This window comes from Hibiscus syriacus, unplaced genomic scaffold, assembly GCF_006381635.1.
Source record: "Hibiscus syriacus cultivar Baekdansim isolate YM2019G1 unplaced genomic scaffold, ASM638163v2 tig00005974_pilon, whole genome shotgun sequence".
Classification (NCBI taxonomy): domain Eukaryota; kingdom Viridiplantae; phylum Streptophyta; class Magnoliopsida; order Malvales; family Malvaceae; genus Hibiscus; species Hibiscus syriacus.
In genome coordinates, this window is record NW_024062076.1 from 2,918,005 (window position 1) to 2,940,229 (window position 22,225).

The 22,225-nt window shown below is 35.3% G+C and overlaps 1 pseudogene; it reads right to left on the bottom strand.

Annotated features, from left to right (window-relative positions):
- Nucleotides 1-301: 301 nt before the first annotated feature.
- Nucleotides 302-20,022, bottom strand: LOC120200456 (annotated as a pseudogene).
- Between the last annotated feature and the right edge of the window lie 2,203 nt (nucleotides 20,023-22,225).

The following is a 22,225-nucleotide window of genomic DNA, read 5'->3' on the forward strand; positions in this document are numbered from 1 at the left end:
TAAGAATAATACATGCATGCATAAGTCTAACTTGATTTGAGTCATTGCCTTGCTTGATGTTTCAAAGAAGTAACTGTTGGTTGATCAAGCTTGTTTCTTATCTCACCCAGAACAGGGTAAGTTGAAACATTCATTACAAAGCAGTGCCGTTTCCTTTCCTATCCAATCCAATCTAATCTAATCCAAGTGAAAATTGCATAAAAAAAATCATTGAACGTATTTTACATAGTGAACAAAACTGAATTTGTATTCCTTTGAGAATGGGGTAACCATATATGATAAAAGTCACTATATATATATATCATATCTTGCTCCTCATTCTCACCAAGTTTGCTAGTGTATCTTCAGCAGCCAAGGTATGGGCATGATTGTGCCCCAGCATGACAGTCCAAATACTAATACAAGTTCTTCACAGCTCTTCCCTGCTGTCGAAATGGCCGCCTTTTAACAGCAGCTTGGCTTTGGTTTCCAACAGGGTTGCCTTCAACAACGTCACGTCTTGCCAAACGTACTCGTCCACCCTTTGCTTCCCTTGTAACTCGTTCCTCCAACACAGCGACCCTTCACACCAGTCGTATTTGCGATACGAAAGACTTCTTGACTTCCTCCAACACATTCGTGCACACCTTTAATAACTCCAATGCCGAATTGCATCTCGAGAACATTGTGAAGGCTCTAATCACCAGCGGTAGTACCGTCTTCTTGATATATATATTAACATATCTATTGCTTTCAACTGCACAACCGGAGGTTCTGACTTGAACCCAGATACAAGAAATGCAGTGGCCCATAGATGATCATAATTCGGGCAATGGATTCCCGATTTTTCTTACGCCGAGGATTGTGGCTTTAGCCGCCAATAAGCGCTCTTTCCTCTTTGCAAACGCTTGAGTTATAGGATGCAACTGAATCCAACATCCATTCTGTCCATTAGCTCTTCTTGCCAATCCTAGCTTTACTAGGAGATTGACACAGTCTTTATCACTTTGAGTAGCTAAACCGCATCCGCCGAAGCAACTGAATGTGAGGCTTCGACACTTGACCCACATTTTGAATCTCTTCCCACCAACAGACATGCACTTAGCCGCAGTTGCTAGAAAATTTGCCGTTATGGGTGATGGGGCAAACCAAGCACCAACAAGAAGCATTCGTGATGCTAGAATACTATTCCTTCTCCCATTGCCTTGGTGCAAGACGGCGAAGCAGAAACATAAAATTTTCATCAGGAAAGGGTTGTGTTTGCAGAACTGCTGATCAGTTGGTGTAGTAGAGCCATCTTCGAGTGAAGTAGAGACCCGGTTCACAGCTTCAAAGAGTGCAGAAGGAGAAATGGGCAGTTCGGAAAGTATTGCACCAATAATCCACAAACCAAAACTTAATCTTCCCAATTTCTCATCAAATTTTCTCAAGAACTCAAACTCGTAGGCCAGATAATCCTTTTTCCTTCTTCCTCGTACTAATGTCATTGCATCGGATAAAGGCAATGAAGGAAGCTGCATTATGTAAAAATTCATCACATTATGTAGCCTAGTTTTGATGACCACATGAGTCCCCCAGTGTTCCTAGGAATCAAGTCATGCGGGTCTTTTCCTTCCCACCACTCTTGTTCCGTCTCAAGATTGTCAATAATCAACAAATAAGGCATGTCCCGGAACACCTCCCTCTTCACTCGCTTGAATGCTTCAAATTCCAGCTCCTCGAAGCTTCGAATGCGGCCCCTTTCCTTCTCGTTTTCGGCGCTCACATCCAACCCCAAATTAAGTGATAAATTCAATATATTTTGCCGGAAATATATGGCTTCTGCACAAACCCAAAGAACAGTCTTATATATCTGGGAATACCTATAGGCAATGTAACACCCTCAGACCGATGTGGGTGACCCGATCCGATCATAGGTGTCACATTAGGGCCACAACGACCCACAATAAAAATATAAGAAAATTAAAATTTATGTTAAAGCGCATAAAATCATAAAACAATTTATAATTAAAATGCAAGCTTAAAAATCATTCATGTATTACAAACATAATTAAAATCATACAAGTTTCACACCCAGTATAAAAGAATCAAATGTGACTTACATGCCCCCTAATTACCCTTATACCGTACTCTTCAACCCAAGCCAAAGGAACTCCCATTACAAATGTCGATAGCTGCACTGGATCAATTCTTATAACCTGAAATGGAGAGTAAAAGAGTGAGCTTTGGGAAGCTCAGTAATACAAAACCACCAAGTAATGCTGAAGGACATGCAGTTAATAGACAAGCATATAAATTTCCTTATTGAATTAGGCTTATACAAGTTTTTGGGATGAGATGAGGTTTCACTGATATTTCTTCGAGTAAAAGATATGAAGATTTTAGTAAGAGGAAATGTTCAAAGGAACAAGGTCAGGAGATCAGAATAGGATGTCTAGTGTGTTCCAATAAAATAGAGTAATGTATATAGATCCTTTAAAAATGTTAGTAGTTTAAAAATATTTTAAAAACCACAATAATACCCTCAAACCGAACACCTATATGAAGTTTCCCCATAACTGCATCTTTAAGGACCCTAAGGGAGTACCTTGGGGCCTATGGGCCTACTCAAGTGTCTCATTAGGTCCGTAAGGAATTACCAGCTTGATCAAAGCTGCACCTTCATACTCTAGAATTCTACCCATACAATATCCAGTAGAATGTTGTAAAAATGAAATGTAGTTATTTAAATCACATGAATGCTCTCCTTCCTGACACCATAATAAAATCCCCATACTAAGGGAGTGCCTTGGGGCCTTAGAGCCTACTCAAGGAATACTTTAGGTCCATAAGGAATTGCCAGCTTGATCAGAGCCGAACCTCCATACTCTATCCTACCCGGATAGTGTCCTAATAAAGCAGTTCAAGTAGTAACTAGTAGACTCCACAAAAATTAAAAACAATCATATTTTCTAGTGAAAATAGGTAACCAGAGAGCATATTTCATGTAGCCATAGTTCATAAACAATAATTCAATACACCAATAAGTTAGAATATTGAACAGTTAAAAGATTTAATAAAACAATAACTTTGGTAAATCACATTTCAGGACAAATAAAATAATCATATAGCACATAGTGAACACACTAGAGGATCCATTTATTTTTCCGGGGGTACTTGGTATTTATCAAGTAGGGAGTCATAAAATTTTTGCAAACTGATTGAATTTTAGTACGAGATCCTTATGAAAAGGGGTTTAATGGTTAATAGATTTATCAAGATCATATATTATTTAGATATTTTTCAGAGGCGCTAAGTAATCATGACGATATTCATAATCTTTTGCATCAGAGTTACTTAAGATTTCAAATATGACATGAGTGATTCTATTATTCAGGAAATTGGGGGCATTTTGGACATTTAGTTCTGGGAGAATTCTTAGAAATTTATTCTAATAAGGGTGAAACGATGATTCATGATATTTAAGTTTCATATCGATTTATCATGATATCGAGTCAACTCAAACTGAACAAATCCCAGTACTGTGACACTTGTCAACCAGTCAAATCGATCGCTTCAAGGATATTTACACTTTAATAATTACAACACTAGTCAAATTGATCATCTTCAAAATCATTGTTGAATGGATCTTATGGAGACGATATATATTCCAATGGTATTTATTTCATTTCCGTATTGCAACGGTATCAAGAATATCCACATGCTTGATTCATAGTTCAAAACCCTTATGGACGGTACAACATATAAGTTCATCAGCGTTTCCAGACTTATCCAAGTCATCCGCTTAATTATAGGTCATTAAGGGTACTTAGGTCACCTCAGTACTTGAGGTTATTTTAGTTATTTTGGGGTCCAAGGGCACATTGATTATTTCAAAACTTATGGATAATTCATCATTTAAATACTTCAGTGACGTGTCACACTTCCAGTAATCTAGTCTTCAAATGATCATTAAAAAAAAAGGTGATAATCGTATTAAGAATTCCAAAAGTAGAAGTTTATTTTTGGGGTTTTTCAAATAGATCGGGAATTTAATCGGTGATTCCAAGGTTCAAATGGATCAAAATATGAGTTCTCAGGTCGTCTCGATTATCATAGCCATCCATAGTCCTTTTTACACTTTGAGGGTATTATCGTCATCCCTTATATATGTATATTCATCATTTAACCTTTAACGAAATTAATCAAAGTTTAAGGATCTTGATTTTAATTGATTTATTGATTAATCATTAAACTTGAATTTATTTCTTATAGATATTCTAATTCCTTACGTGAGTCATTTGAGTCTTATACAATTTACTACATTCTTATCGTAATCATACTAGGTTTACCTCATTCAATGGTATCCATAAGATCAATCGAACTTATTCATGCATTTACCAACTATCAATGTGTACCATAAAGCATACGAAATGTGGTAGAATATTACCTCGATTTACGAGCCATATCGATCGACCAATTAAACTCCAATCGATCACCCTCAAACTTTAATTCCACGTATCATAATGTCTCGGATACATAGCAAACGAATTTATGTAAAAAACAAAACTTAATCGAAAAAACAAATTGAATATGAAGATAAAACAATGAAAATGACTTATCGAGTTTGAATTTGGAAAAACGGACTTCGGATTCGTACTCAAGATGTCGAAAAACATAAAATATGACTTTTTGAAAATTTTGACTTTTTGGTCAAAGTCAATGGGTTGACACGAACGAGTTGACTCAGTTCATACCGATTTGACTGGACCGGTTTGGTCTGACTAGACCAATTCCAGAAACTTCCTAGATCGACAGAGGAGCCACACACGCACTGTCGACGCATGACGGCGCGTGCGACAGCGACATGATTCATTTTGAACAACCGATTCTCCCTTGAGCAACTACACACTTAAAATAATCCACATTAGCCATTTAACCAACCCAAAACAACTTAAATCAAACAAAAATTTTCGAAACTTACCCCCAAAATGGCGATCGATGACGGGGTGTCTTCGGACGATGAACCTAATCGGGTTTTGGTTGAAAGGTGACGAGGAGTTTAACTATAGTGGTGGTGAGACGAGCTAATGCCTTGAATGGTCAAAAAATTGATTAATCCAGGCAACAGAAGGGGTTTGCATGAAGCTTCCAACGTCTCTCCTCGACGAACGACGGTGGTTGGTGGAGAGTGGCTAGAAGGGGTTTGTTCGCGGTGACATGCGCTTCGATTGGGAGTGGTGGTGTCTCCAACTGATGAGCGACGGTGTCGAAACGATGAGGGCAAGGCGGCAGGTTTCCCTTTCTATTATGCGATAAATGGTAATTGGTTTTGGTAGTTCTCCAGTTGGGGTTTGATCGTAGATTATTGTTGAGGCGAGCGGTGAGACGACCGCTACGGATGGCCGTAGGATAGTGGTCGACAATGGGTTGGCTTGGGGGCTTGCTCTATGAATAGGGGGTTTCCAGATTTGGGTTTTAGGTTATATCTCAAACCAAACTATTATAAAACCTATTTTTATTAACTAAAACACTAATAAAAACCTAACCTAGTGGCTAGGGCATAGGTTCCTATGACTCTAGGGTCATTGGTTCAAACTTCCTCAACCATCAAATCCCTATTTTTTATTTTTCAACTGACCAAAAAATGGGATAATTTAGGGTTAAGTCCCTAAACTTCCCACATGTTTCAAAATTGAGCTACAAACTTTTGAAAATTTGCAATTTGATCAACTTTCTTTTAATTAAATTTTGGGGTGTTACAATTCTCTCTCCTTAAAAGAAATATCATCCTTGAAATTTTCCCAAGTTATAAAAATGTGGGAAATGAGTTTTAATCAATTCTTCAATATCTCAGGTATATTTTAAAGGGTTACGATTCCCCTACTAAACCTTAACCAACTGATTATGCACATATCTCCTCTTTTCCAAAATTCTAGAATCTGAACATAATTCTCCTCGTAGAACCAAACATACCTTAGTTACCAATCCTTAATCAGAATAATATTTGCTTACTTTCATTGCAACATGCAGACATAACTGTTTTCTTTTGTATAAGCAACATCACCTCGAGGTTTGCACTTTTACCAAGTATTCAAACATTTTCCTTTAATCTCATATAGGTCAAACCGTTGGGGTACAAGCTCATCACTTATTGGGTTTCAAACTCAAAAAAATATTTGGAACAAGCATGATTCCAACAACTCTTCAATTCAGTACATCGTTGCAGAACCTGTTGGGGCAAAACACCTTGTCTAAGTTTGGGGCAAATACCTTATTCTCCAATCTACTTGGTAACATATATATAGATCTAAAACTTTACTTATAAAGTTTGGCTATGATTTTATCATCACAGAACATTTGGAGGGTAACAACTCAAATTTAGGCCAGGAGTCAGGTCAAAATCCTTGAACAATTAATCTCCTTCAATACTCGCGGGGTAACTTCCAAGATTGGGATGAATACTGACATTATTCCCTTTTTTTTACACAGATTGAGTCATAACATATAAGATACTTTGGTATGTTTATTACATAATGCTTACTTGACATCAGAGTTCCGGGTCAAAAGAGTAATGTCATAATCTAGGGGTATGTACAGACCACACATCCTATGACAGTTGATCGACCGATCAACCAAGAAGACTCGACTCAACCTAAGATATGATACCATTAAATGTAATACCCTCAAACCGATGTTGGTGACCTGATCTGACCTGAGGTGTCACATTAAAGCCACCAAAGCGACCTACAATAAAAATCCGGGAAAATTAAAATTTCTGTTAAAGCACATAAAATCATAAAAGAATTTATAATTAAAATGCAAGTTCGGAAAAACATTCTTGTATTACAAACAAAATTAAAATCATACAAGTTTCATACATGGTATAAAAGAATAAAATGTGACCTACATGCCCCCTAATTACCCTTGTACTGTACTCTTCAACCCAAGCCAAAGGAACTCCCATTATAGATATAAATTGTTGCACTGGATTAATTATTTTAACCTTAAATAGAGAGTAAAAGAGTGAGCTTTGGGAAGCTCAGTAATATAGAACTACTAAGTGATGCTGAAAGACATGCAGTTAATAGGCAAACATAGAAATTTCCTTATTGATTTAGACTTCTATAGGTTTTTGGGATGAGCTGAGGTTCCACTGATATTTCTTTGAGTAAAAGATATAAAGATTTTAGTTGAGAGAAAACGTTCAAATGAACAAGTTCAGGAGATCAGAATAGGATGTCTAGTGTATTCCAACAAAACAGAGTAATGTATATAGATCCTTTAAAAATGTTAGTAGTTTAAAACATATTTTAAAAACCACAATAATACACTCCAACCGAACACCTATATACAGTTTCCCTAGAACTGCATCTATAAGGACTTACCCTAAGCACACAACAAAGGAGCCACCCAAGGGAGTACCTTGGGGCCTATGGGCCTACCCAAGTGTCTCCTTATGTCCGTAAGGAATTACCGGCTTGATCAGAGTTGAACCTCCATACTACAAAATCCTAACCATATAGTATCCAATAGAATGTTGTATAGATGAAATGTAGTTATTTAAATCACATGAATTTCCTCCATCTGTACACCATAATACAATCCCCATACTAAGGGAGTGCCTTGGGGCCTTAGAGCCCAAGGAATACCTTAGGTCCATAAGGAATTACTAGCTTGATCAGAGCTGAACCTCCATACTCCAGCCTACCCAGATAATGTCCCAATAAAAGAGTTCAAGTAGTAACCAGTAGATTCCATGATCCATAAATCAGTAACGATCATATTTTCCAGTGAAAATAAGTAACCAGATAGAACATTTCATGTAGTCATAGTTCATAAACAGTAATTCAATACACCAGTAAATCAGAATATCGAACAATTAAAAGATTCAATAAAACAATAACTTTGGTAAATCACATTTCAGGATAGATAAAATAATCATATAGCACATAGTGAACACACTAGAGGATCCAGTTATTTTTCCGGGGATACATGGTATTTATCAGGTAGGGAGTTACAAAATTTCTGCAAATAGATTGAACTTCAGTACGAGATCCTTGTGAAAAAGGGTTTGACGGGTAATGGATTCATCAGTAATTCAGGAACTGATTTATCAAGATCATATAATATTCAAATATTTTCGGAGGCACTAAGTAATCAGGATAATATTCAGAATCTTTTGCATCAGATTTACTTAAGATTTCAAATATGACATGAATGATTCCATCATTCAAGAAATCGGGGGCATTTTGGACATTTAGTTATGGGATAATTCTTAATAATTTATTCTAATAAGGGTGAAACGATGATTCATGGTATTTAAGATTCATGTCGATTTATTAGGATATCAAGTCAACTCAAACTGAACAAATCCCAACGCTTGACACTTGTCAACCAGTCAAATCGATGCACTTCAAGGATATTCACACTTTAATACTGACATCACTAGTCGAATTGATCATCGTCAGAATCATTGTTGAATGGATCTTAGGGAGACGAACATGTATTCCAATAGTATTTATTTTATTTATGTATCGCAACGGTATCAATAAATGTCGATGTGCTTGGTTCGTGGTTTAAAACCCTTATAGATGGTACAAAATATAAGTTCATCAGCGTTTCTAGACTTATCTGAGTCGTCTTCTTAATTCTAGGTCATTAAGTGTACTTAGGTCATCTTAGTACTCGAGGTTATTTTAGTCATTTTGGGGTCCAAGGGCACATTGGTTATTTCAAAACTTGAGGATAATCCATCATTTAAATACTTCAGTGACGTTTCATACTTTCAGTAATCTAGTCTTCAAATGATCATTCAAAAATAAGGAGATCGTCGTATTAAGAATTCCAAAAGTAGAAGTTTATTTTTGGGTTTTTTCAAGTAGATCAGGAATTTAATCGATGATTCCAAGGTTCAAATGGATCAAAATATGAGTTCTCAGGTCGTCTCCATTATCATAATCATCCATAGGGGGTACCGATTCCCCCCACGCTCCAAACTGTTTTATTAATTGTTTTCACACTAAAACGACTATATGATCTTCACTAATCATCCCCAACGTTCAGAAGAGATTCAAGGTATATTTAAACAAGTTCTGAAGCCCTTGATCAACAAGAAATCATAGAAAAACAAGAGAGAAAGCATCAAACACCAAGTTTGTGCAAATCAAGCCAATTTTCCTTTCAATATTCATTTTACTTTCAAGAACACCATTTGTGCTCATTTGTAATTATCTTTGAGTTTTCTTTTCTTGTTCTAGAATTGTGCAAACATCTTACCTTGTGAGGTTTTCTTGTAAGTTTGCAAATTTGTAATCTTCTCTTTGGGAAAAAGAGTGTTCTCAAGAGTTGGGGTATACTCTTGAGGGATTTTGTAAGGTTATCTCTTTGGCCTCAAAAGAAAGAACATATTAGTGAATTTGTTGGAAAATCCTTAGTGTGGATAGCTAAGGTAGTGGACGTAGACTTTGTTTGAGAAAGTCGAACCACTGTAAATCGCTGTGCAATTACTTTCAATTTTTCTGCAAAAGCTTCCACGAAATTTTTAATTACCAATTCACCCCCCTCTTGGCCGATTCCGTCGATCGATTAACTCAACAATTGGTATCAGAGCCTAACTCATTTGAAGGTTTAATCGCCTCTTGAGTCGATTCGGGAAGAGTTATATCGATTATTAAAGTCATCAATGGCCTCCGCTTCAAACTTCGACTCCGGTCTCGATTCGATGCCCGTCAACAAGCCTCCTTTCTTCAATGGAGCTAACTATGCCTATTGGAAGAATAGAATGATGTACTTCATTCAAGCAAGTGACATGGGAGCATGGAATGCTGTAGAAGAAGGATACATCAAACCTCTCACTCATCCAAGGTTGTGGAGTGAAGGAGAGACAAGAATGTTCCAGCTCAACTCCAAAGCCATCCATATTATTTTTTGTGCTCTTGGACCAGATGAATATGGAAGAGTTTCATTGTGTACAACCGCCAAAGAAATATGGGACAAGCTTCAAGTCACACATGAAGGTACATATGAGGTAAAGAAATAAAAAATTAGTATTCTAACGCATAGCTATAAAAATTTCAGGATGAAACCAATGAAGACATCAAAGCTATGACGGATAGATTTTCAACGATTGTCAATGGTCTCAAATCATATGGAGAGATCATCTCAAATGAAAAGCTTGTGAGGAAGTTAGTCTACTCCCTCCCAAAATCATTGCAATCAAAGAAGACGGCAATCATCGAGTCTAAGGACCTATCGTCCTTAACTCTTGAAGAACTTATCAGTTCACTCCTCACTCATGAGATGATGCTTGAAGATGAGGTGGACCTTGATAAAGTTGAAGAGACACCAAAGGAAAAGGAGAAGAAGAAAAATATTGGAGTTGCTCTCAAATCCACAAAAGATGAGAGTGATTCTAATAATGATGATGATGACGAGGAAATGGCATTGTTTGCCAAACGGTTCAGAAAAATGATGAGACCTTACCAAGGAAGAAAATTCAAACGAAACGAAGGCCTCAAAAATGAACCAAAAGAGAAGGACCCAATCATTTGCTATGAATGCAAAAAGCCGGGGTATGTCAAATATGATTGCCCACAATTGAAGAAAAAGGGTCAATCAAAGAATAAGCACAAGGCTCATGTGGCTACATGGAGCGATGAAGAAAGTTCCAATGAAGAAGAACAAGAAGTAGCAAACTTGTGCTTGATGGCATTCGGGGAAGATTCTAAGGTAACCTCTAACTCATCCAATTTTGATGATTTATCTTATGATGAGTTATTTGAGGAGTACAATGGGTTGGCTTCGGATTATGAGAAATTGTTTTTAAAATATAAAAATGATGTTTCAAAATTGAAAAATGAAAACAAACTCATATCCAAAACCAACAACGATCTTGAAAGTAAAATCAAAGATTTGCAAATCAAACTAGAAGAGTTTGAAAAGAAAAATTTAGATTTGCAAAATTTACTTTCAAAGATCAATGATGATCATCAAAAGAAAATTGATGATCTTAAAACTTCTTTTGATAAAGTTGGAACAAAACATTTTGAAAAAGGTGGAAATTCAAAATCCAACTTTGTTAGAAAAAGTTTTAGAAACTACAATCATAGAGGTCCCCAAAGAACCTCTAATGGAAAAATCATTAGAAGTATGTGGGTTCCTAAAGAACTCATTACTACTAAAGATAAAAATATCCTACACAAATGGATACCTAAGGGGACTAGGATTTTGGAAACTAATGAATATGGACGCAAAAGAATTTGGGTACCAAAAATCAAAAATTAATCTATGTTTGTAGGGAAAGGAGCATTGCTACAAGGCACGGGAAACAAATTCAAATTCATGGTACCTTGATAGTGGATGCTCAAGACATATGACCGGAGACAAAATCTGGTTCATTGAGCTTAACGTCAAAAATGGAGGAGAAGTGACTTTTGGAGACAATTCAAAAGGTCACATTGAAGGTATTGGTACAATAGGTAATACCTCTTCCATACAAATTAAGAATGTTTTATATGTGAATGGATTAAAGCATAATCTATTGAGTATTAGTCAATTATGCGATAAAGGATTCAATGTCTTATTTGAAATTAATGGTTGTAAAGTCATTGACATTGCATCTAATCAGATTATGCTTGTTGGTCATAGAATAGGAAACATTTACATGGTGCATTTAGATTCTATTGATATAACTAATTTATGCCTAGTTGCTAAGGATGAGCATGATAGTTGGTTATGGCATAGGAGACTAGGTCATGCTAGTATGAGTGTTTTGCAATGGTTAATTCAAGGAGACTTAGTAAGAGGGTTGCCTAAGCTTAAATTTGATAATGATAAAATATGTGATGCTTGTGCTAAAGGAAAACAAAAACGAGTTTCTTTTAAATGTATTAATGATGTATCCACTAGTAGAGTATTACAATTGATCCATTTAGATCTTTTTGGGCCAACTAGAACTACTAGCTTGGGAGGAAAACAATATGCATTTGTCTTGGTAGATGACTATTCTAGATACACTTGGGTTCTATTCTTAAGTACTAAAGATGAAGCATTAGAAAATTTCATCACATTTTCAAAAATAATCCAAAATGAAAAAGGTTACTCTATCACTAGTGTTAGAAGTGATCATGGAACTGAATTTTAAAATCTTGGATTTATTGAGTTTTTTAATTCTAATGGTATTAGCCATAATTTTTCAGCACCTAGAACCCCTCAACAAAATGGAGTTGTTGAGAGGAAAAATCGAACTTTAGAAGAAATGGCTAGAACCATGCTTTGTGAAAATAATTTGCCAAAATATTTTTGGGCGGAAGCCACAAATACCGCTTGTTATGTTGTAAATCGAGTAATGATTAGGCCAATTTTAAAGAAAACTACATATGAAATTCTCAAAAATAAAAAGCCTAACATTAGCTATTTTCATCCTTTTGGATGTAAATGTTTTGTTTTAAACAACGGTAAAGAAAACCTTGCAAATTTGATGCTAAAAGTGATGAAGGAATTTTTCTGGGTTATTCCTTAAATTCTAAAGCTTATCGTGTATTTAATAAAAGAACTTTAGTTGTAAAAGAGTCTATACATGTTGTTTTCGATGATAATCCCCTTCCGAGGAAGGATTCTTCTGTTAATGATGATGTAGGTATTGTACAAGCAAATGACGTTAGACATGACGTTGGAGAATCATCATCAAAGGAAGAAACAAAAGATGAGGAAACTCATGATCCCCTCGAGAATCCAACCAGTGAAGAAAGGGAAGTAACTTTTCCAAGAGAGTACAACTATGTTAAGGATGGTGAAATTATAGGTGATCCATCAAAAGGAGTAACTACTCGATCTTCTCTTAGAAATATCTGTAATTATGTTGCATTTATTTCATGCATAGAGCCTAACAACATCAAAGAAGCATTAAAAGATGAACATTGGATTATGGCTATGCAAGAAGAATTAAATCAATTTGAGAGAAGTAAAGTATGGACATTAGTTGAAAGGCCTAGTAATAAATCTACTGTAGGTACTAGATGGGTTTTTTAGAAATAAACTTGATAAAAGTGGTAATATAGTGAGGAACAAGGCTAGACTTGTTGCTCAAGGCTATACTCAAGAAGAGGGCATAGACTATGATGAAACATACGCTCCCGTAGCTAGGATGGAAGCAATTAGAATGTTATTAGCATTTGTATGTTTCAATGAATTTAAATTATATCAAATGGATGTTAAAAGTGCATTTTTAAATGGTTTTATAAAAGAAGAAGTGTACGTGGAACAACCTCCAGGTTTTGAAGATTCAAATTTTCCGGATCATGTTTTAAAATTGAAAAAAGCTCTTTATGGTTTAAAACAAGCTCCTAGAGCTTGGTATGAAAGATTGTCAAATTTTTTAATTGAAAAAAGTTTTTTAAAAGGAAAGGTTGACACTACATTGTTTTTAAAGAGAAAAGGTAAAGATTTATTAGTAGTTCAAATTTATGTTGATGATATAATATTTGGTTCTACTAATGATGTTCTTTGCCAAGAATTTTCTAAGCTAATGCAAAGTGAGTTTGAGATGAGCATGATGGGGGAGCTCTCATTTTTCTTGGGACTCCAAATCAAGCAAAGAAAAGATGGCATCTTCATTAATCAAGCTAAGTACGTCAAAGATATGCTCAAGAAGTTTGGACTGGAAAATGGGAAACCTCATAACACTCCAATGAGCTCTTCAACAAAGCTTGACTTAGATGAAGGAGGTAAATGTGTAGATGTTAAATTATATAGGTCAATGATTGGCTCTTTACTTTATCTAACCGTAAGTAGACCGGATATTATGTTTAGTGTTTGCTTGTGTGCTAGGTTTCAATCATGTCCTAAATAATCACATTTACTAGCCGTTAAGAGAATCTTTAGATACCTTAAGGACACTCCTAGTTTAGGACTTTGGTATCCTAGAGACTCTAGCTTTAGCTTGCATGCCTTTTCTGATGCGGATTATGGAGGATGCAAATTAGATAGGAAAAGCACCTCCGGTACTTGCCAATTCCTTGGAAATATGCTGATTTCTTGGTTTTCAAAGAAACAAAATTGTGTTGCATTATCTACCATTGAAGCGGAATACATTTCAGTCGGTAGTTGTTGTGCACAAGTTTTATGGATGAAACAACAACTTTTTGATTTTGGAATTGAAGTAGGTACCATTCCTATCAAGTGTGACAATACTAGTGCTATTTGTCTCACTAAAAATCCCATCCAACACTCTAGAACTAAGCACATTGAAATAAGACATCACTTCATTAGAGACCAAGTCACTAAGGAAGATGTAGTTCTAGAATATGTTGATACTTTGCATCAATTAGCGGATATCTTTACAAAACCCTTAGACAAGGAAAGGTTTTGGACACTTAGAAGAGAATTAGGTTTAACTAACCTATCTTCACTTAGTGTTTAAAATAATTTAGCACTTTTAATAAATACTGAAAAATGCTTATAATAATAATTTTTGATTGCATTTTTGCTATTAGTTAGGGGGAGTTTATGATTCTTAGTGAAAATTAATTTTATGTTCAAATAATGTTTAAAGATTAATTTAATTGTTTGAACATAATTATTTTTCAATATATGAGTTGCCTATACCACTAGAGAAGATTAATTTAGCATTTTATGTGCTTAAAAGTTGGATTTTAGCATTTTGGTGCAGAGGGAATCGATCCCCCCATAAGGGAACCGATTCCCCCTTTGAAGGGGAACCGATTCCCCCCACAGGGGAATCGATACCCCCCTGGGGTTCTGTTAAAATCGGGCAAGAACACCCAAAACCCCAAAACCTATTCCGCCGTTTCTCTCCCTCAAACACTCAAATCTCCATTCTTGCCTCAAATCATTGATTTTAATCGGAAATCACTTCAAATATCATCTCCTAAACTTGTAATCATCATTAAAATCGTGCAAACAACATCTAAATCCCCTCAATCTTCATCTTTCAAGGTAAATTTTTCTAAACTCTCTATTTCATTATTTTTGAACATAGGATTAGTTTTAATTAGTTCTAGGTTGAAATAGTGATCGGGCATTGATTGTTTAGTGATTAGAAACTAGATGTTACAACTAATTTCATCAAAAACATAAGAATTTTCCAAAATTTTTAAATTTTTGAAATTAAAAAAAAAATTGTTGTTTTTCAAATCATTGTGTTTTGATTAAATTATGTTGTTATGAAAACTATACATATATTATTTCTCAAAACCATATTTTTCAAAAGTTTTTCAAAAACTTTGCCCATTAGGATTGATTTAGAGAACCTTGAAATATTGAGGACTCAATTGAGTTTTGGGATTAATTAAATTGCATACATTTGATTTTAAAATTGCAGGTTATCCAATCTATTCCGATTTCCTTCACCATGTCTAATCCTAAACGTGCTAGGTCTTCATCTAGTCGTTCACACCGACAACCAAATCCACCTCCAAATCCTCCACCTATTCCAATTTCTAATCCTAATCCTATTGATCCTAATTTGACTATCCAAAATTCGTGTTTCAATCATCCTGGTCCTAGAAATCATCGTTTTTGGTATTATCAATATTTCGACTCTTACAAAATCCGTGAAGAACGTATTCCTTCTCGTCAAGCTATGTTAGCTATCAATTTTAAATATCTTCCTCTTTTACAAGAGTGGAAATTTGATAAACTCTTTGACCTTGAACCCATCGTTTACCATCAACTTGTTCGTATTTTCTATTCTAATGCCGTTTGTGTTAAAGACCAAACTGAAACCGAAACCATAGGAATTCATTCCTACCTTCTAGGACAATTCTTATATATTGACTCGGCTTACATATCCAATACATTCGGATTAGATAATGAAGGGATTTCAAATGAAAAACAGGTTTTAGGATCTCGTTATAAAAGAAGGGATAGTGCAAGTGTCCTAGACCTTCATGAACGTTTTCTTCATCTAATGATTTCTTGGTGGTTTCGACCAACTGGAGGTCGTTATTCTACTCTTAGAGCCTTAGATCTTTGGTGGTTACATTGTTTCGAAAACAATATTAAAATCAACCTACCTCAGATTATTTTTGCTGAAATTGTTGAAACCGTAAATCTTGTTCCTAATAAAAAACTTTGTTCATCTCTTGTTTACGGTTGTATTTTGAGTAATCTGTTTTCCAAAGCTGGGCTTAGAGTTGGTCTAGATGCCGTTTTTCCTCTTAAGAAACAAATTAACCTTCTTTCCTTAACGAGAGCGAGATGGATTAAGGATAAGGAAATCGGGGAATGGGTTCGATCTTCTGCAACTACTCCAGGAGCTAGTTCTTCACAAGCTCCACCCGAAGCTGACGAAGATCTCGAGCTTGAGCAACTAATGCGAGACATCGATAAAGCTGAAGCTGAACCTGAGCAGGCCGAGGAGCAGCCCGAAGAGCAAGCACAACAATCGACTCAAATGCCTCCATATTTTCAATCTTTTATGGAGACATTTGATTACCGATATGCGACCATGGATTCGCGCTTTATTTCTATAGAGTCCCATTTATCCACAATGGGAGCTCAACAATTAGAAATTCTTCGGGAAATGCGTGCAAATAATGAAGCAACCAACGCACGTATTAATGACCTCACTAACGAAATGGCCGCTATGCGAGCTCGTTTTCCTCCTCCTAATCCGGATATATGATTAAATGTTTTACTTTTGTTTTCCAAACTTATTTTTTAACATTTTGAATATTTTGGGATGTTTGAATTTGAGGATTGTGAATTTGTTTGGATTTATGGATGGTTTGAACTTATATGTTTGGTGTGATTTATTCATTATTGCGTCATTTACATCATTATTAGCAAATATGACCAATTTTACCATATCACATTGTTTATGAATATTGATTATGGAACTAATGGCTAACGTTTCTCTTAATTGTGATCTTAGCAGCGTATGCATACATATACCTAATCAATTGGCTTAATATTTTTCACGTTTATTTTAATCTTTTTGATTTAACAAAAAGGGGGAGAAGTGTGTTTTAAGTGTGTTTTTAAAAGTGTGTTTTAAGTGTGTTTTTAAAATGATAAATGGGAGAAGTGTTAAAGTAAGGGGGAGTAATTTCAAAACTTGATTTCAAAATCTTAAAATTACTAAAATGTTTTGTTATATCAAAAAGGGGGAGATTGTTGAAAACATTTTGATATTTCGATATAACAAATTAAGTTAAATGAATTTTAAGATTTTCCAAAATGATTTTCTAAGTATATTCGATATTATTATTCGAATATCAAAACATTACTCAAAATATTTCAAAAATCATTTTTAATTCTTACTTAAGTGTAAAATTAAGTTTTAATCTTAAAACAATTTCAAAATAATCTTTCAAAGTATTTCGAACCATTTTAAAGTCAAAAATTCCAGATTGCTCAGAGGGAACCGATTCCCCCCCAAGGGGGTACCGATTCCCCCCTGAATGGTTTGGCTCCGAGATTTCCATAATGCTCGGAGGGAACCGATTCCCCCATAGGGGGTACCGATTCCCCCCTGTTCAACGGTCGAAATATTTGAATTTTACACTTAGGGAACCGATTCCCCATAGGGGGTACCGATTCCCCCCACGCTCCAAATTGTTTTATTAATTGTTTTCACACTAAAACGGCTATATGATCTTCACTAATCATCCCCAACGTTCAGAAGAGATTCAAGGTGTATTTAAACAAGTTTTGAAGCCCTTGATCAACAAGAAATCATAGAGAAACAAGAGAGAAAGCATCAAACACCAAGTTTGTGCAAATCAAGCCAATTTTCCTTTCAATATTCATTTTGCTTTCAAGAACACCATTTGTGCTCATTTGTAATTATCTTTGAGTGTTCTTTTCTTGTTCTAGAATTGTGCAAACATCTTACCTTGTGAGGTTTTCTTGTAAGTTTGCAAATTTGTAATCTTCTCTTTGGGAAAAAGAGTGTTCTCAAGAGTTGGGGTATACTCTTGAGGGATTTTGTAAGGTTATCTCTTTGGCCTCAAAAGAAAGAACAAATTAGTGAATTTGTTGGAAAATCCTTAGTGTGGATAGCTAAGGTAGTGGACGTAGACTTTGTTTGAGAAAGTCAAACCACTGTAAATCGATGTGCAATTACTTTCAATTTTTCTGCAAAAGCTTCCACGAAATTTTTAATTGCCAATTCACCCCCCTCTTGGCCGATTCCGTCGATCGATTAACTCAACAGAGTTTAACTACGGTGGTGGTGAGGCGAGCCGATGCCTTGAACGACCGAAAAAAGCGATTAACCGAGGCTAGTGAAGGGGTTTCGACAAAGCTTCCAATGTCTCTCCTCGACGAACGACGGTGGTTAGAGGAGAATGGAAGGCAGGGGTTTGTTCGCGGTGACCTGGCGCTTCGATTGGGAGTGGCGGTGTCTCCAACTAATGAGCGACGACATCAAAACTTGGAGGGCGAGCTGGGGGGGTTTCCTTTTCTCTTACGCGATGAATGGCGGTCGATTTTGGCGGTTCTCCAGTCAAGGTTTGGTCACGGGTTGCTATTGAGGTGAACAGTGAGGTGACCGCTACGGATGGTTGGAGGACGATGGTCGACAATGGGTTGATTTGAGGGCTTGCTCCATGAACGAGGGTTGCCATATTTGTTTTTTGGGTTATATCTCAAACCAAACTATTATAAAACCTATTTTTTATTAATTAAAACATTAATAGAAACCTAACCTAGTCGTTAGGGAATTGGTGCCCATGACCCTAGGTCACAGGTTCAAACCTCCTCCTCCAATTCCCCATTTAAATATTTTCAACTGACCAAAAGTGGGAAAATTCAGGGTTATGTCCCTGAACTTCCCTCAGGTTCCAAAACCAAGCTGTAAACTTTTCACTGAACTCAAGAGCAAGCTCAGTCTTTCCAATGGTAGGGACACCATTTATCCAAATTACACTGCTTCCTAAGCTCTTGAAGTTCCCGCAACTGGTTCAATCTTTTCACTGAACTTCTTCCCACAACTAGTTCAACCCATGCCTCAAGCGTAGGCTCTTTGCTCTTACCAAATTCTAAATTAATGTACCTCCCCCTAGTGGAAACATGATCACTTACTTCATCCGCAAGCCCTTCAGATTGTCCGCTCCCTTCGACTTTGATAATCGGCATCGAGCGACAATACTCTTGCTCAGCAACTTCAAATAAGGCAGATTCGATCTCCACAATCTCCTTCTCTCTTCCCACAAAATATCTGTTTATGGGAAAGGGCAGCTCCTGAAATCCTTCACCAACGAAGTCTTTCTTTGCTGCACTCTTCCTCCCAAGCTTGGCTTGCAGTATTGCTGCAGTTTTAGCTACACAGCTTCTCCGGTTACCCTGATTGGCTTCTAGTTTGAACTCGTGGAACTTGATCACTCCTTCGATTGCTTCTTTGCATTCTTTATCAATCGAATTGCTGTTGAGAAGCCCCATGATCTCATCCTGTCCGGTGCCGAAGAAGAGTGGGATCAAGTTCTTTTGAGCAAAGAATCTGATCTCCTCCAAGCTGAGATGGTTAAGAAAGCTACATGTTGTGACCACCACGACTCCATATGTGACCGAGCAGATTATTCGGTCAGCAAGCTCATGGCTCTTGAGTATCCGAATACTTGGCTCTATCCGCAACAAAGCAAGCGATTCCTTGAAGCTCCAGCTCCGATTTAAGCCACTTACAGAAACGACCCAAGTTAGGATTTTGTCCATGGGAGCCAATGAACACATCACAACTCCTTAGTTTGGCATTAGATGCCGGAGAAACAGGAGCTTTTGTTAACGAAATTCGAGGCACGGGGAACGAGAATGAGATGCGTGGACAAGGATCTGGAACCGGAACACAAGTTACGAACTTGAGCTTGGGATCCGTAGGGTCATCGGAGTATTCGTACAGGTCCGATGGTGGAGAGTAGGAACTACTCGGTACATCATCAGATTGTGAACCCTCTTGGGGTTTTGGGATTGTGGCTCTCGGTGATATATACGGTGACTGCAAAGCCGAAACAAAAGCGGACGATGGTTGGGACACCAAGGAGGGAGAGTTGTAAGGAGATGACTCCATTGATGATTTCAAGCTCGAAGAATGCAGATACTTGGCCATCAAGGTTAGCATCTTTGTCTCTACCGGTTGTCTTAATGGTGAGGGAATGCTTGCTATTACGGCGATTTGACCTAATCAACATCCTATAAACCTAAAATGCCCGATATAACACCCTTTAACCAATATTTTTCTAATTAACACCTTTTCGGTTGAGGTGGCACAAAAGACGCAAGTCGTATTTTCAGAGATGCGTTTTCCAGCCACGTGTAAAAATCAAGTGTTAATATTGTAAATATTTTTCAAAATGGGTCTAATATGTAATTACATTCTAGTAGGGTGATATTTATGTAAAAACGTCAACTTTATTTATTTATTTTTTGTTGTGAAAAAAACTTTCTACGTTAAAATCTTTAAATATTCTATTGCAAATTATTTTATAACTCGATAAATTTTGATTTTTGCATGAAATAACACAATATGTGTAATATAAAATATGAATAATTTTATAAAAGTTTTATAACTAGTATTTTTTTTATAAAATGATGATGATGATAAGAAATATTTTGTTAAAAAGTTATAAATTTCATATATTTTTGAAAAAATTATTGACTTTTAAAACTAATTGTTTAAAAATATAAAAAAATATTAAAATAAATTTTTAATTACAATTGAAGGATCAAATGAATTATTATTCATTAATTATTAAAATATCACCTCTTTATTTAAAATATTCTTTCTAATATTAATTTTAAAAAATATAAAATAAATATTAATAATTAATGAATAATAATTCATTTGATCCCTCAATTGTAATTAAAAGTTTATTTTAATTTTTTTTATATTTTTAAACAATTAATTTTTAAATTATAAAATATTTCTCATCATCATCATCATTTTGTAAAAAAACAATTACTAATTATAAAACTTTTATAAAATTATTCATATTTTAAATTACTTACCCTCAAAGTTTTTCTATACTAGATTACACGTATTTTGTTATTTCATGTAAAAATCAAAATTTATCGATTTATAAAATAATTTGCAATAGAATATTTAAAGATTTTAACGTAAAAATTTTTTTTCACAACAAAAAATAAATAAATAAAGTTGATGTTTTTACATAAATATCACCCTAATAGAATTTAATTACATATTAGGTACTATTTTAAAAATATTTACAATATTAACACCCGATTTTGACACATGGCTGGAAAGCGCATCCCTAGAAACACGCCTTACGTCCACATAAGCAAACCCCAGTAAAGCGCATCGAGCACGCCTTTGTGTCAGTTCAGTCGGAAGGGTGTTAGTTAAGGAAATATTGATCAAACGGTGTTATATCGAAAATTATATGTCTATAGGGTGTTAGTTAGGTGAAATCGCCTACTATTACCTGATGATAATAATGCTTCTTCATCTTCTTCACCCATAACCATGTCCGTATCCCTTACAATAGATCGCACTTCTTTCAACTTGTAAGATAAGCTAACTAAGCCCTAGTGTTGTACAATATTGCTTCATTAAATCCTACACCATGATAGACTTTGTATTTGAAAAAATTACCATCAAGTAGGGTTGTTCAATCATTTAAAACAGTAGTAGATTGAACCGAATTATCATTAATTGAATTATTCAAAAAAAATTGTTTAACCGTTAATTGTACTGAACTTTTTTTTAAAATATTAACCGAACCAAATAAGGTTCGATTATTTCGGTCGGTTAACGGAATTAATCAAATTTTTTATAATTTTTTAATTAGATTAATTTTAATATAATATAAGTATTTTTTTAATTTGGGTTAAAATTTAATTAGGATTAATAATTTAATGAAAATAATTGGGTGTTAATTGTTTTGAGATTAAAATATGTATTTAATATATATAATAATATATATAATATTTAATAATGGTTAATTCAGTTAATTAACTGATTTTAATCCGAATTAATCGTTAATTAAATATTAAAAAATATTAACCGTTTTTCAACCAAACTAATTCAGTGACCGACCAAATTAACTAAATTAATTCAATTCGGTCGATTAATTAAGTTAAAACCAAAAAATAAACACAGCTACCATCAAGTTCACAAAGAAGCAGATAAACATCTGATACACATCCCTGGTTTCTCCTGCATCAATTATCTCTATGACAGATACTAATATAATTGAGTGAAGGGCACAGTCTCTTCCTCTGACCAACGGCTACAGTACATGTTGAATGCAACAGTGATATAAAATGGAGAAATCTGCATGTGATTCTA